Genomic DNA, 15,109 nt, shown 5'->3' with positions numbered 1-15,109 from the left:
AAAGTATCTTGCATTACGTCATCATATATCGTTGTAGATACACTGAGAGATGAATTTGGTCCGATCTACCTGACAATTGGCATCCAAACGCGTTTTGGTTGGGGGAAACGAAATTCCTGATTATACGTGAAGAAAGTAATGCTGGCGCAGCAAATTTTATGTTGTCGCAAACAAAATATGTCGATTACTGATACGAGCAGCAAAGTAATTTGTTAAAAATACTAATTGCTATTTGCTAAATTATTCGGCTGGATCTGAAAAGTAATTCTGCTGTAAGAACAAACGAGTAAATGTACGGAAATCCTATTTTGTTCCAACAACAAATTAAAGTCCCAAGGACAAATTCACTCAGCAGAATATTTTCTATTCTTGCAACAAAACTGTTCCCGCTGTAATTACGAATAATTCGTTATTCTGTTTACGCCAACGAAATTTGATTGCTGTCGCAACGAATGTGCAGTAGGAACGATGGTTTCGCTGTAACAGTCGAATTATTTCTCTCCGTGTGAGAACGAAATTTGCTTCATGAGAGCCGGAAATTTTGGTTTCCTTCAGCCAAAAGACGTTTCATTGCCAGTCAGATCCAACCGAACTTATTTCTCAGTGTACACACAAGCTTTCATTAAACCAAGCTTTTCCGATTCAACGCGTGTAATACACAACGCACCTCTTCTCAGTGGGGAGTCGCTCGACTGATTCGGAAATCGATTCGTCGCTCAACAAAAATCTCATTTCCCGCTTTGGGAAACATGAGCAGACCCCCGGAGAAACCCCGCGCGTAATGAATACGAACGCACGAAACTCGTTGATTGCGAACACGAGCGCAAAGTTTTAAACGGTTTCTCCGTTCGCGAGCGAATTTTATACGCGAGGGAGAAGAGCGTGGCCGCGGCATTATGGCGCGCTGTCGGGCGGTGGGAGCGCGTAGGCAGAAATCAATTCGCGTTCGGCGCACGTTGGCGTACCTAACTTTGACAAATCATTCGGGGATGAGACCGCTATATTACGCGCCACCTCTGCGAAACGCCAAGCTGCGCGGCGCGCTCTGTCGAGAGACACGCGGCTAATTATCACCATATATCAATACCGCCTACCTGTTGTCGCGCTCGGTACCCGATAATCGCGGCGATTCTTTGCGAAGAATCCTCCCTGCAACTCGATTATTGCTCAACAGTCCTCACTGATTCCTCAACCCGAGACCACGAGACCCGAGCCAGGCGCCTTTTTAATTCTCGCATCCGCTTCATATTCAATCTTAAACACGATTAACACATCACCTCTTTTTATCATCCTTTAAAATGGCCATTTCCCGACAGAGACTTCCTTCCTTTGCGCCTTCTTCACGCCATCTTATCGACAAAAACCCCTTCCTATCTCGCTATTCAATTTAAATTTAGATCTCGGCATCACGCTCGCGTGAGATCAAGAGATTCCAATTGCCGGTCTCGAATTGTCGTCAAACCTCCACTATTCAACGCCCCTTCTATACCGCCGCTTCCCCTTGGAACTCACTTCCCTTTCCCGTCCATAAAGCCGTTTCCTCCAACTCCTTCGTTTACAGATTCCACAATCACTTCTTACCTTCCTCACTCTAACAATGAATGTACCGGTATATCAGAATACTGGGGAAACGAATTGGCTACTTTGGTATTTCCATCCTTATATATAGGCTTTCCTTATTTTCTTATCTCTCTATTCAACCCACGAAAATTTATACGAACACTAACTCGGGAAACGCCCATTATTATTTATACGCAACCGACAAAATTAATTTTCTGTCCTTATTATATAATATAATACATTCATCTATCTTCACTCGATATATATTATTATTTGTAAAACTTTCCTATCATCCCGATCGCTCATCTGTATAATTTCTAACATTTCGTTTTTAAAAGACCAGCGCCAAGATAATAACAAATGCTCTCTCTCTCTCTCTCTCTCTTTCCATCAGAAGACTTTCCATTTTTCACCGGCCTCGTCGTTTGAATTAATCGCCGCACGTCCGTCCGTCCGGCTTATCGCGGCCGATTCGCGGCGATAATCAGCGGGGCTCATCATCGCGGACTTCCGCGTGTTCCGCGACGGCGATCCGATCTCTCGGGATCTCCCTCTCGTTTTAACGGCGCGTGAACGGTCCATTCAAGTCAATCGTCCCGCTGCCATCGATCTTCGCCGCGACCGCGGGCGAGCGTATAACGGCTCGCCGGCCGAGAATGAAGGCGGCTCGGCGCGACCGCGATGGACCGCGGGCTAGTAAACTGCTCTTCCCGGCGGGAGCGCAATTAAATGATCGATTTATGGTTCCCGCCAATCGTTACACACCGGATATCTGCCGGGCCGGCTCGCTAATGACGTACCGCCGCGCACCGCCGCGTGCTCACGCTCGCCGGCTTGCTTACGTGGCTATCCGCGCGAGGTACCTGCTAGGTGCTCTCACGCGATATACATAGGAGAGACCGGGGAGAAGCAGCGGGCACCAGCTGCGCATTTATTAACGACCACCACCGAGCTACGTCGCGCACGATGCGCGCATCGGCGGACCGCGAGAGCGTGAACGTGTCTATTGTGCGTAGCGCCGATCACTGCGGAGCGATCGCGGACTCCCGGGGACCTCGGCCGCTTGTGAAGCCTCCACCGCGCGAAAGAAAGCCGTGGAAGTGCGCTTTTATCTCGGCGGTATGGAGGGAGATGTTCCAGCGAGTGATACAATGGGATACGGCGAATTAATCTTGCTAAAGCCGAATCGACCCGGCCTTTCGTAAGTTTCCTCATTTTGTAGAGTCGAGCGCGTTCAAGTCGAGCACTCCGCTATTACGATCGGGAAGAAGTTACAAGTGGAGTTGGTCAGTTCTCAGAGGCTCGGCTGTTATTGACATATCGACGTTGGCTCGATCATCGCTCGATCAGTGATTAATAGAGGAAAGGCGCTGAAATTGGCATAAGTATGATAAACCGAGATTTCACAGAATACGGTTTCGAAGCTACCGATTCCCAGTTTTGTTTGTTCGTTTAATTAAGATATTCGGAGAGAAGTTCAACATCCTTAGCCTTAAATTCGCTCGCCACAGGATCGGCGCTTCACGGCGTGATTAAGTGCGTTCGAACGTAGGGGATTCCGAAGTGGTCACGTCGAAGTCTGAAATCGTCAGGGTTCTCCGACCGCGGACACGACGAGTTGAAATTAAGCGTCTTGCCGGGGCGAACGCGAATCCGGCCGGTCGCGGTTCCCCCGCGATCCGCATCCATTGTGGACGCCACGGATTCGCAACGCTTATGCGTACGCTGCCCGCTGCAAATGAGGCCGATACTCTCATTTACCGGCACGCACACCGGCGCGTACCGGTCTGTCGATAAACGCTACCCACCGATTCATAGCGCGCATCTCGTGCCGCGGAAACCGGATTTGTCCCGATACTCAAGCGAGCTCGGCTAATGAGAAGGCCCCTTTTCACAAGGTGTCCTCCGTGTAAGCTGCCACGAGAATCCGCCGGCTCCTACTAAACACATAATTCATCAAGGTGAAGATAGCTGTTCATTAACCGCGAATTAGGGGCATCCCTGTGCGAATCGCATTAACGAATCCCTGAACGAGGGTGAGTGAAATAAGCTAGTGATATCTCGGGGGGCGGGGGGGGGGGAATTTTCAAACGGCATAATTCGTTCCGCTCGAAATCATACGTCCCCTGTGAAATGTTCGAGACTTGTTTCGCGGGTGAAATGATAGTTCCTCGAAACGAACGAAGTGACGAGCGAAATCCTGGGAATTCCTCTTTCCGGAGAAATTTCTTGCAAATTTCACCGTCATTTGCATTTGTAAAATCTCCGTCTATTGTGTTTATCACGTGTATCACGCTTTATACTTTGGGTATCCTGTTCGCATAAATGTTTAACGCCATCTGACCGTATCTTGCTCATCTAATGCGCCTTTCATTAAACAGCAACTCCGACTGTAATCGCTGATTATATCTGAACGCAACTCGCGTTGTCTTCATTGTAGCACGAACAGGTGTTTATCACGCTCCACTTTTATTCCCTTCGCACTCTTAATTAAGGTGTCGTTGAGCCTTCAGGTTACGGCAGATGGCGACAAAAAGTGCCTTGCCCTGCAACATCTAGATGAGAGAGAATCCTCCTCCGAGTGCTCGCGCGCTCACTCGTGCAGGCTGCTGGTAGCACATTTGACTCGTGATCTTGAAATCTTGCTGCGACAAACATTCCGTGAATGTTGGCACTTAAGTCTGCACCGTATGTGATTGCTACTAAATGTCTGCACTTGTATCTCCATTAAGACATTTTACCCGATTATGCGATTTATGCAATTGCGCGACCGTGGACATCTTTTCTATGTTTTCTTCTGAAAATCTGTTAGACGTAACGTTAAAAACAAATACTGGACACATTCGATAACAATAATCGAATATATATATATATATATATTACCGGATGCGCACGATAGGACTTTCGCGATAAAGTTGTCGTCGGTCGTTACATCACGCAGCACGACACACTGTTTCCTCCGGGCGTACGTAGGTGCACACACACGTGAAGGGAAGCGAGAAATAGTCTCGCCGCGAACACAGGCCGCCTTTCCATTTTCTTTAAAGACACCGTTGCGCGCCGACGGCCGGACGGCAAACCAGTTCTAAACGTATGCACCAGTTCCATGCGCGATACGCGTCGTCCCTCGACATACACTTCGCGATTTTGCGCGGACAAGACCGTGGTAACGTTCGCCGCGTTGTAGAACCGGGTCGGTGAAAATGGAAATTGAAATCATACGTGAGCGAGCGCAATTGATTCGCAATAGTTTCGAGAACTCACGCTCGGATAGGATATTTCTTCTTCTTTTTTTTTCTTTTTCATTGCCCTACATATTTGTCCAATTTGATTAAATGCAATTGTCCCGTTGCGATGGATTCATTTCCATCTCGTGCGTCAACGTTATCACGTGAAAGGAAACAATAAAACAATAACGAAAATCAATATCTCTTTTCGAAAAATGTTCCCCGGTGATGTGAAATATTTCATACCGCGGTGCTGTTTTGCCACTATGACCCTTTGTTCGGCTCGCGGGCGTACAAAGTATACCTACGTTAAATATGATCCCTTTGTAAATCATCGAATTATTATAAATGATATTATATAAATAGATAAAAATAGCCGTGAATTAAAATTCTTCGTATTAATAAGTAAATTAAAATAATATAAAATAATAATAATAATATAGAATAAAAAATAAATTCGAATTATTATACATAAATAAATTAGATTATAATGTCGAATAATAAATTATAATAAATTATCGATGATAAAAATCAAATATAAACTGAAGTACGAGTATAGCCGACCGGCAGATATTATATTGCAATATCGAAGTAACGTTCTGCGAAACCGAAAGGTTCACTGCTCTCGGCGATACAGGCGAATGTCGATCTCAAAGTTGCGATTCGTGAGACTCCCCCGCGGGATGCAGCAGGACCGCTCCGAGAGAGTGGTTTTACGATCGGGACGGAAACGATCGCCGGGCCACTTTCTTGGAGTTAAGGTCACGCTGTTCGAAATTCGTGTACCGCGAGTGGTCGTAAACGCGCGCGCGCGCTCGATTCGAGCGTGTTCGAGGGAGCGACTTCGGGGTCTCCGCATCTGCTTTCCTGCGGCAATCGGACAACCATGGGGACCCACGATTGTCTCTCTCGCAATTCTCGCGAAATCACGCATCTGACCTGAATTCGCGGATTGCGTTTAAGTCGTGATGAAACCAGCCGTAATGAAACAGCGCGCCGCGCTACGTGCGAAATGTCACCGAATCGCCCGCGATGTTACAATTCCGAGTGTTCCGCAAAAGAGAGTTATTCATGAATCTGATAATTAGAATTTCGGCCGAGAAACGTCGACGGGCACTTCCGCTGAGAGAGGAAGGCTCGTTTGCAACCTGTGATTTCGTCGCGCATAGCTGAGACTTCGGTCGTACCGCCGTGTACCCGACGGTGCACCGTCGATGTGAATAATAAAAGTGACGAACTTCAATATTCGTCTTATATTTAGTCGCGCAACGGTTTCGAACAGAAGTTGATTACATCCCGAAATTCAAGAAAATTACTTCCTTCTCGTGCTCACGATCGAAAACGAAATTGCTCGGTAATTCTTCACGATTTTTCATTGCTTCTCGTTGATGATTTTTCACCGTTACGCGTTCACATTCCATTTTTTATTCCGATGTTGTGCACGATACGATCGTGCGATCGTTAAAGCGAAACAGTTCGTTGCGACTTCGCGTTGTTACGACACTGTGAAAGGAGAGAAAAACGGGAAGTTACTTGCGGCGCGATCGAATATTTTCGCAAAATTCCGCCGCCGTGCGAAATCCCGCGTCGCGTTCTCGAGAAGGACGCGTCGATGCTGCGGGGATTCGCGAGCGAATTCGCTCTGAAACGCGGGCCGATGGGCACGGCGGCTCGGTGATTAAGTGCAATTATGCTTCCTCAGGGGCTATCTCATGGCCAGGCAGCGTTTTCGTCGTCGGCGAGGATACGGCATGGGCAACTGCGGGTTTACGGCCTCGTTCGTCCGCGGCAGGATCCGACATAAAGCAACGATCGCTCGGTGGCTGCGCGATATATACACCCGTATGCGCGTCTCTTTGTTATTTTGAAGCCACTTCAGATGCGAGTGAAATTGTCTGCCCAAAAATCTTCGACTGCTTGAACTTTATATTGATCGTGAGAACTATATGTATATTAGCGAACTCCCTGTAGAGTGCTCTATTACGACTGTATGATACGCGTTACGTTGTCCATCGATACGACGGTAGATCTTTTGCGTGAAACAAGCGTCACGCTCGGCGATTCGCGCCGCAAAAGTGCGAACCGCAACTTTTCCCCCGCGTCGATCTCAAAAAGCGCGGTTGAGCGTCACTCTCTGGATCGGCGCCGCGACGATCTTTCGTGGTCGTTAAATTCCTCGCACCGTGTGCCGCGAGCGGTTACCGATTCGCCGCGGTTTGCAGATCGCGGGACCCAAGACCGCAACTTCGACGAGTCTTGCACAGAGAAAAGAGCCTGGGGATCAACGACATCCATCGCGCCCAGTTGACGCGGACTCCACCGTCCTTGAATAACCGATTTTTTCGCCTAATTATACAAATCATTTATGTCGCTCTACATCGTAGATGTTTAAATTAATTTTTATCAATCGTACAATATGAAGTAAAGCAACGGACAGGTGAAATATACATTTTTCTTATTTTTTGCAAAAATCATCGTGCCAATACGTGCATATGAAAAAGGAAGGAATATAATATTAGTAGTTAAAAAAAAAACGATTTTTTTATTCGCTGGAAAGAAAACAAGAGAAAACGGATTTTTTGTGAAAAATGGCTTGTTTTGTTACTTAAAAAACTATATGATTCCATTAGAAAAATTAAAGCTGATTTTAAAGTAATTAAAAAAATATAGTTTAATAATGTAATATAATTGTTACCATAATTTATGCGTTCCGCAAAATTGCACAACTTTTGTCTGAAATTCTTTTTCGAATAATGCATTTCTTTCGAAATATTAGCTATAACATTTTATATAGCCCACCCAGTAGTTATTTCTTACTAACATGGATTAAAAACAAATTATTCACACCGCTGACATATTAATACACATATTAAATTGAAGATAATACGTTATCGCTTAACAAATGACAAACATTAATTTCACTTAACTTCAGTTAAGCACGTAATCAACTATTTCTAGAAAAGTAAGTATGGGCGAGTTGTGATCAAACACACGTGAATTTTTCTAAACAAATTTTCCTACTCTCGGGAAAAAACCGAAAGAATCCGCGGAAAAATAAGAAGAAAACCATTTCGTTTTCTAGACTTCAACACTGTAATAATAATCCGGCAGAAAGCTGTACGATTAACAAGGGACATTTTGTTTCGTCGCCCAGAGTCGTAAATCCGCATCGAGTTTTCGAGAGATGGTTGAAATTTCTGGAGATTCTCGGGGTTTCATCCACTCTGAATAGCCATAACCCTACAGGCTGCAATCTCAGTACAATATAGAAGGACACGCTCCTTAAAAATCGGGGAGTACCCTTCGCTACATGAGTCACTCGTAGTACCACCTACATAGCGCGACGTCGGGAGGGAGATAACATTGGTCCCCGGGTTTTTTTCGCGAAGCGCGCGCGCGCGCGCTGTTCATCCTCCGATTTGAAGACGAAAGATGAAAGCCACGCATTACACGGCGATGATCTCTCGACAAGATAAGAGATGCATCCCATTCTTTAGAGCGTCATACATCCCTCATGATGTATGCGTTTCGCCGGTGGGTGTCCAAGAGTGCTCGACGGTAATACGCCCTGCCAACGGAAGACAGTCAGAACTCGAGGCTATCGTGGAAGATTGCAGTCTTTATTAGCCGCGGAATAACCGACATCGCGCGGCCTTCCTTTTTCGAGCTTTGCCGAACAAAGCGAGGAAAGAAAGGACGCATCGCAATGCGCGACGGCTGCCAGGCGAAAACTTGATGTCGCGCCTTCTCGTCGGCACAAATCGGACGGCAAAAGCGGCGAGTAGCATCTCGTCGTGCGCGACTCTGCTCCGATACATTACGGCTTCCCGCTTCGCTCCGCGTAACGACGCGATGGGGACGCTCGATATCGATAAAATGATAATTCTACCGTTCGTCGAGCCGGAAGACAACCGCGGCCTGGCGAACAACCGTGAGAGAAAGAGCTCACGACTCGCCGCTCTTTTCGAGAGGGTAATACTTGAGGAACGGTACATAGCCGAAGGGTAACGCTTGCTGCTCTCACTGCCGACGCGAAAAAGAGAAACCGGCAGAGAATAAGGATCGGACGAGAGGCCGCAGAAACTGAATCTGCCTACTGTTCTCTTATTGGATCCTGCTCCGACCGCGAGAACCGCATCGGCACCGCAAGCGCCAACAAAAAAGGACTTGTGCGCGTCCGCGCTGGCGGAGTCGCCATTAAGTCCTCGACGAGAAACTTCATTATGCAAACGCGCAATTTCTATCCGCCGACGTTGCTCTCTCCACTTATCCGGAGGGCGACTTCCTCCGATCCTTCCGAGATTCCGGGGGCAACGTGTGTACAAGGAACCCTATTGTTGCTAATCATTTTTTTTTCACTCCGCCGCTGCACAGTCACGCTTTTAAAGAGACGAGAGACGAGAGCGAACGTGCGATATTTTTACCGTGCTCACATATTATTTTCTATCTTCACGCATTACACATCGTTTACACATTTCCTGAGGAATTAAAATTAAAGAAAGAAATAATTCACGTGGAAAAAAAGTGCTAAATTCAGGTAAATAATTAATCCAAATTGGATTAAGTTTTTATTATCACTTTTTTCTACATTCAAGTATCCACGTTAAAATATTTATATCTTCGAAGCTGACACATACAATTATTATCAGGAAAAATATAAGAAGAGGCAGCCGGAATTGACTTCAATTCGAACATTGTCCATTGTGCGTGGTCGAGTTAGTTGCGTGAGTCAACGCATAGTAGTAGGTTTCTGTAACTTTCAAGTATCGGAAAGAATTACTTTGGAAAGGATTGGATATCGTTATCCTCCCACGTCAGTTACAAATGATCCGAATCGGATCCAACCGTTCGACAAATTACTTGGTGCAGCCGGAAGGCGTGTTTTAGATTATGGTAATGCGGCTCGCTCAATTTCGAATCGGGCAACTGTTAAATCACCGCGAGGAAACGAAATTTATGGTCGTTAGCTGGTAATAAATGGGTTCAGAGCGATATGGCAAGCGAGTCTCTGCCGCGGAAATAAAGAACCCTTGGGAGAAAGTGCAAACAACGTCGTCCGAAACCGTGAGAAATGTTCAGTGAAATTTATCTTACCGAGTAAACACGTGTACACACACACACACACACTCGTGTCTTTCTAATCGCAGGCTACTCAGACAAGAACGTGCGATAAAATATGCAATTTCGCGTTCTTCCGCGAAATTAATCTTGTACAATTTCGCGCGTCAGTTTTCTATACTATCGCACTTTAATGTGAACGCGCTCAGTGCAGGATCTGCCGAAATTAAAATAAATATGAGTTAAACGCCACCTCGTATTGATTTTTATGTGTATACATATCAAATATCGCGGAAAGAGGGATATAAAGAAATATATAAAAGTGATGCCTTTAAATTTCACTTTACTTAACGACATTGAAATAAATCCACGCGAAACGCGGATGCAATTTCTCTCGTGCCGATCGAACAGATTAAATACGTCAAAAGGAATATTTTCAAAAACGCATAAATAATGGAAAAAAAATGCCTTTGCGTTATTTATGAACATAAATGGCGTGCAAAAGCACAGATCGGATATCCTACGGTGTATGCGTAAATATCCAATGTTAGGTCCCGTTAGACCCATCGTATGCGTCCATCCGCGACTGAAAAGTCCGCGTGATTACACGTGCGCGAACGCGGCAACGCACGTCGCGCATAATGAAGGAGCAGATTCGGCTCTCCGAGACGCGATGCGACGCGACGCGACGAACGGTCGTTACATCATTTATCTCGCGGAAATCGTATACTCGCATCGAAATAACCAACACGTCTCGACGGCGCACGCGCGCACCGTGTCTCATCACAGAGCGTGTACGCACACGTGTGCGCACATGCGACGCAGCATATTTCATGTTTGCGATGCGCGCCTCTGGGACGAGTAAGTGTGGGTCGCGTGCGCGACACGCGAGCGTGTGTGTGTATGCGCATGCGCATGAATACGAGGTATGAGTATCATATCGGTAGTTTCAAGAACGTCGACGAGGAAGTGACGTAGAAATTGAATTACCGCGAAGTGATCACGGAGGAGATCGTTTATTTAAAATATAGTATAGAGAGCGACTAGAGAGAGAGAGAGAGAGAGAAAAAGAAAGATCGACGTGATCTTTCTCTCGCAAGGGACCATCTTCGTGACGATGAAATCAAAAGTTGCACCCTTGTGATGTACCGTTATCGCGAGCGAGGAATTTTGCCTGCGATCCTTTCTACTCGACCCTCGGTGACGGTGCTCAACCCTTTCGCAACGAATGGCCGCTGCGGTGACTAATGAAACTAATAATACTGGTCACCACAAAAATTATATCCTGGATCTAAATCGTTAATTTTAGTTAATTTTATGTTGATGACAAATATATAAAAACTAAAATCGTGACTTAGCTATAATTTCCATCTTGTAATAAACAACGATCAAGGGGGAATTTGATATTTGAGACGGTGTTGAGAAAAGAGAATGTCTACAAAATTATCTGTTTTAAAGCCAATATTTTACTTTGAGATAGTGTATACGGCAGTCCTGTAAGAGTTTATGAATGAAATAAAAATGTATTTTAATTTCCCGTAGGAAGATAAAGACTATTTTTATTCTTTCGTCGTAACATTCTTTATTTTGAGGCCGTTAAAAGAGGTCTAATAATGTGACACTTAAAAGGAATTTTAGTTTTTCTGACAATATAAAAACAAGAAATAATAGAAAAAATGTTCTACTGTTTTATTTCCACGTGCCTCATACTATTAATTTACAAAAATAAAAATATAGCTTATTTTTTTAACTATAGCTAAATAATTGTTTTTATCATCATTTTTGTTTCAACACATTAAAACAATAAAAAATGAATAAACAATAAATAAATTAAATTAAATTAAGTTAAATTAATAGTGGGAAATAAATAAATAAAGAATAAAATAAATTTAAAAAATTAAAATTATAAAAAGATACGATTCATGATATGAAATTTATTGCTAGCGTAATTTTACGAATAATTTTTGCAAAAATCATGAAACGCGCGATGTAATAAAGCAACTTCTGTTAAACGTGTTTCTACTAAAACTTTTGCCTACCGAATAGTATGCACGCTGCCCAATCTCCCGACGCATAATAGTAACCAACTTTGTCGTTAGGGGAAAGTTGATGCCGAGAATAGACAGCGTTGTTTAATTAAATGTTCGAGAGAGAGAGAGAGAGAGAGAGAGAAAGACACGCCGAATGAGAACCGCCCGACTGCTCCGAGAATTCGAGCAGGCAGGCAGGCAAACACTTCTGCGAAAATTCTATCGATCATTCGGAGGCATCCCAGGTATTTTTATTTCCAGAAGCTAATCGAGGGTTCTTGCACCCTCGGAAAATACCCGGTACGCGAGCTCGAATACATTACGGGAATATTGCATTTCGCCCGTCTTTTCTCGCAGACGGTTACCCGGACGCATCTCCCGATAATGAATCTCGTCGGGGGAAAGCCGCCACTTCATGACGTTCTACTCGATTAAACGCGATGTAATCGCAAATGCCCGCGGGCGCGTTTCCAGTGTCCCGCTTTTGCGCGGTGCCGTAATCCAATTTGAGGGCGATACGTCTTCGCGCGATCTCGTTCGCCGCGGATCGCCGTACGGTTCTGCGGTGTTATCTATCGATACTTCTACCACGCTGAATATTCCGCTGAATATTCCGCCAGATACCTGTTGATACTGATGGCACGAAGAATAAAGCCCAGATATCCGGAATGTTCGATATCAGGAGCGAAGTAACTACAACGGGAAGAGGAATCGCGAGCGTCTTTCGATGATGACGACGTTGTTATTCTACCGCAATATCGATATTTCGCTTTCGGTATCGCGCGTTCTCAATGACAACGATATCGATTTGGCTTTTGGTCTTCAATAATATCAGCATCCCGAACAACGCTATCTGAATTATCGATTTTACTCGAGCGTCCTCTCTAACCAAAGTAAAATTTATTCTCATCACAATGAAATGAATAAATTCGACGGCAAGTTCAACGTAAACAATCTCATTGTATTTTATGAGTATCAAATGTTTGGCAACATTGGCCTTAAATAATCCCGATCAACGCATCCCGATTAACGCTATTTGAATTATCCATTTTACTCATCCCCTTCAATCAAAATAAAATGTATTTTCATCACAGCGAGAAAAATAAATTTAACACTAAATTCAATGCAAACAATCCTACTTATATATTTCGGTCTTTATATCAATATTAAGTTTCTCACATCGAAATATTTTAATTTTAGTCTATTCTCTACACTGAGAGAAACTATAGTTATTTTCGGCTTCAACTCTGTACTCTTTTTATAGTTTTAACCACAAAAATAGTAGCAGCAGTATTCATGTAAGATTATTATCATTCATACTACAATAATTGTGAGAAAAACCTCCTGAAAACCTATGAGGTTCTCCCGATTATAATTCTTTCACTATGATAATTACGATTGCAAATACCAAATATTTTTCTCTCAGGGTACGTTCTTATTTTTTTTCCTTTTATCACACTCAGCAATCGATTTAACCTTCGCAAGGAAAGATGAAATAGTACAACATGAACAGAAAAGGGGATATAAAAACGCGCGTCTTGCGGGGTCATAAGTGACCCCTACCTTTCCTTGCGACGCACTTAAAGCACCTAAAGCTGACTTGATATTTGGTACTGCACGCCGTGGCATTAAATTTCAATCCAGCCTCGTTAGATTCGACTTCCCTCAGCGATCGTTCGCCGATTGACGACAGTTCGTCAACCGGCGCGTCCAATGGCGCGTAGCGCGCGGGCTCGCACGCTCGATCGACAGTAAACACGTTCGGGTACAATAAACAGGCGGATGTTAATGAGGCACGGTCATAATTTACGGAGGGCTGTATAAGTCGCGACGGTATGTGAAAACGATACTGGGCGTGGTAACCGGAGGCGCGAGGAATCGCTGGAGGCTCGAGCGAGCGGAAATCGCGCGAGCGAGGCGCGATAAGATTCTCTCCGCACGAATAATCCGCAGCGCGGGTACTCACTGCGTTACGGCCACTGGAACGACACTCACCTGAAACAGAACGAGAATGATGCTTCAATAACGCTGTCCTCAACGAGGACTTTAATTAAGGTAGCGCCATCGTGCAGCCGGGACGTAACCGTATACGCGTTTCGATTCGAATCACGCTCACTCGGGATTATTCTAGCGTACGACGAACACCTGTTGGCGCTTTCGCCGTCATTCTTAAATTTACACGTGCATCTGTACATGTAACGAGTTATGCAGAAATAGTTGCTTAACAAGTTCTCGCGCGCATAATCGGATAAACTGTTGGACGTTACGCCGTTGACACGTATCTCGGTTGATACGCGACTACCTCGGATGCTCGTTGGAACGTATTCAGATGTTAGAGAAGGTGTACATCGGGCCATGAGAAGTCGAAGCACGGATGTTACAATGTGAATTAGATATTAATATTGTCAGTGTTAATATTATTGCGGAAGGATACAATTGTTCGGCGTGTAAGGACGTATGTGCTGAGTATTCCCCGGACAACGCGTACGCGGTGAATTCATCTTCCACGCTTAGACCGATCCTTGAGTCCCAGAAATATGATTATTAATTTTCATTCCCCTGGAAGACCCTTAACTTTGGCCACCAAGAATTCGATAGTATTTTAAATATATAAATATTTAGATTTATGTTTATATTTATTATTAGTATTTATATTTATATAAATTTTACATGTGTATATTTAGATATGATGAATATTATAATGAAATATAATTCAATGTGTCGCATAATTGAAAGAACACGGCGTTAATACGCGAAATTTACTTATACGCGATTAACTGTGAAAGCGTGGATGCATCCTTCGCGAATAACTCCAATTCTGCTCTGGTTGCTGGTTGCTTTCACAAGTTCGATCGAAAGCCGATGAAAGTGATATGCGCAGGCACGCTGCATAAAGAGCACATCAAAGATAACGATTCACAATGTTGTCCGAATCAAAACGCGACATGTCGAGAGAACGATCATGAAGATCATTATGTGGAGCAGCCGTTTTCCAGGTCACAATTACCGTCACTTCGAGCCGTCACTTCGAGCGAGGGACAGCAGATCGGGGGAAAACAGATTCATCGTTTGTTAATGTCGCGGAATAGTCGGGAAACGCAGTCTCGCTTGTGTTAATTCGGTCGCGTCACGTGAACTCCGAATTCGCCGAGGCAAAATGTGCCGCGCAAATCGCACGCTCGTGGATGTGACGGGGGCGATAAATCAGGTGTCTCCGACACCGGAAGTGCAACG

At 44.6% G+C, this 15,109-nt stretch overlaps 2 protein-coding genes across 8 annotated transcripts in view; one reads left to right on the top strand and one right to left on the bottom strand.

Annotated features, from left to right (window-relative positions):
* LOC106741596 (protocadherin-15) overlaps positions 1-15,109 on the bottom strand; it is a 130,417-nt gene that overhangs the window by 71,259 nt on the left and 44,049 nt on the right. The gene's annotated exons all lie outside the window — the stretch shown is intronic.
* LOC106741603 (uncharacterized protein C15orf61 homolog) overlaps positions 1-15,109 on the top strand; it is a 100,115-nt gene that overhangs the window by 76,237 nt on the left and 8,769 nt on the right. The window contains exon 1 of one of the 4 annotated variants that reach the window (XM_014613759.1): positions 2,659-2,761. The exons of the other annotated variants lie outside the window; for them this stretch is intronic. The gene's annotated coding sequence lies outside the window, so the exon portion shown is untranslated. Of the gene's footprint in view, positions 1-2,658; positions 2,762-15,109 lie in introns of those variants that run through there. 4 annotated transcript variants of the gene reach the window in all.

Source organism: Dinoponera quadriceps, unplaced genomic scaffold (genome assembly GCF_001313825.1).
Source record: "Dinoponera quadriceps isolate SergipeBrazil2010 unplaced genomic scaffold, ASM131382v1 scaffold586, whole genome shotgun sequence".
Taxonomy (NCBI): Eukaryota; Metazoa; Arthropoda; class Insecta; order Hymenoptera; family Formicidae; genus Dinoponera; species Dinoponera quadriceps.
This window is presented reverse-complemented; position numbering and strand designations above follow the sequence as displayed.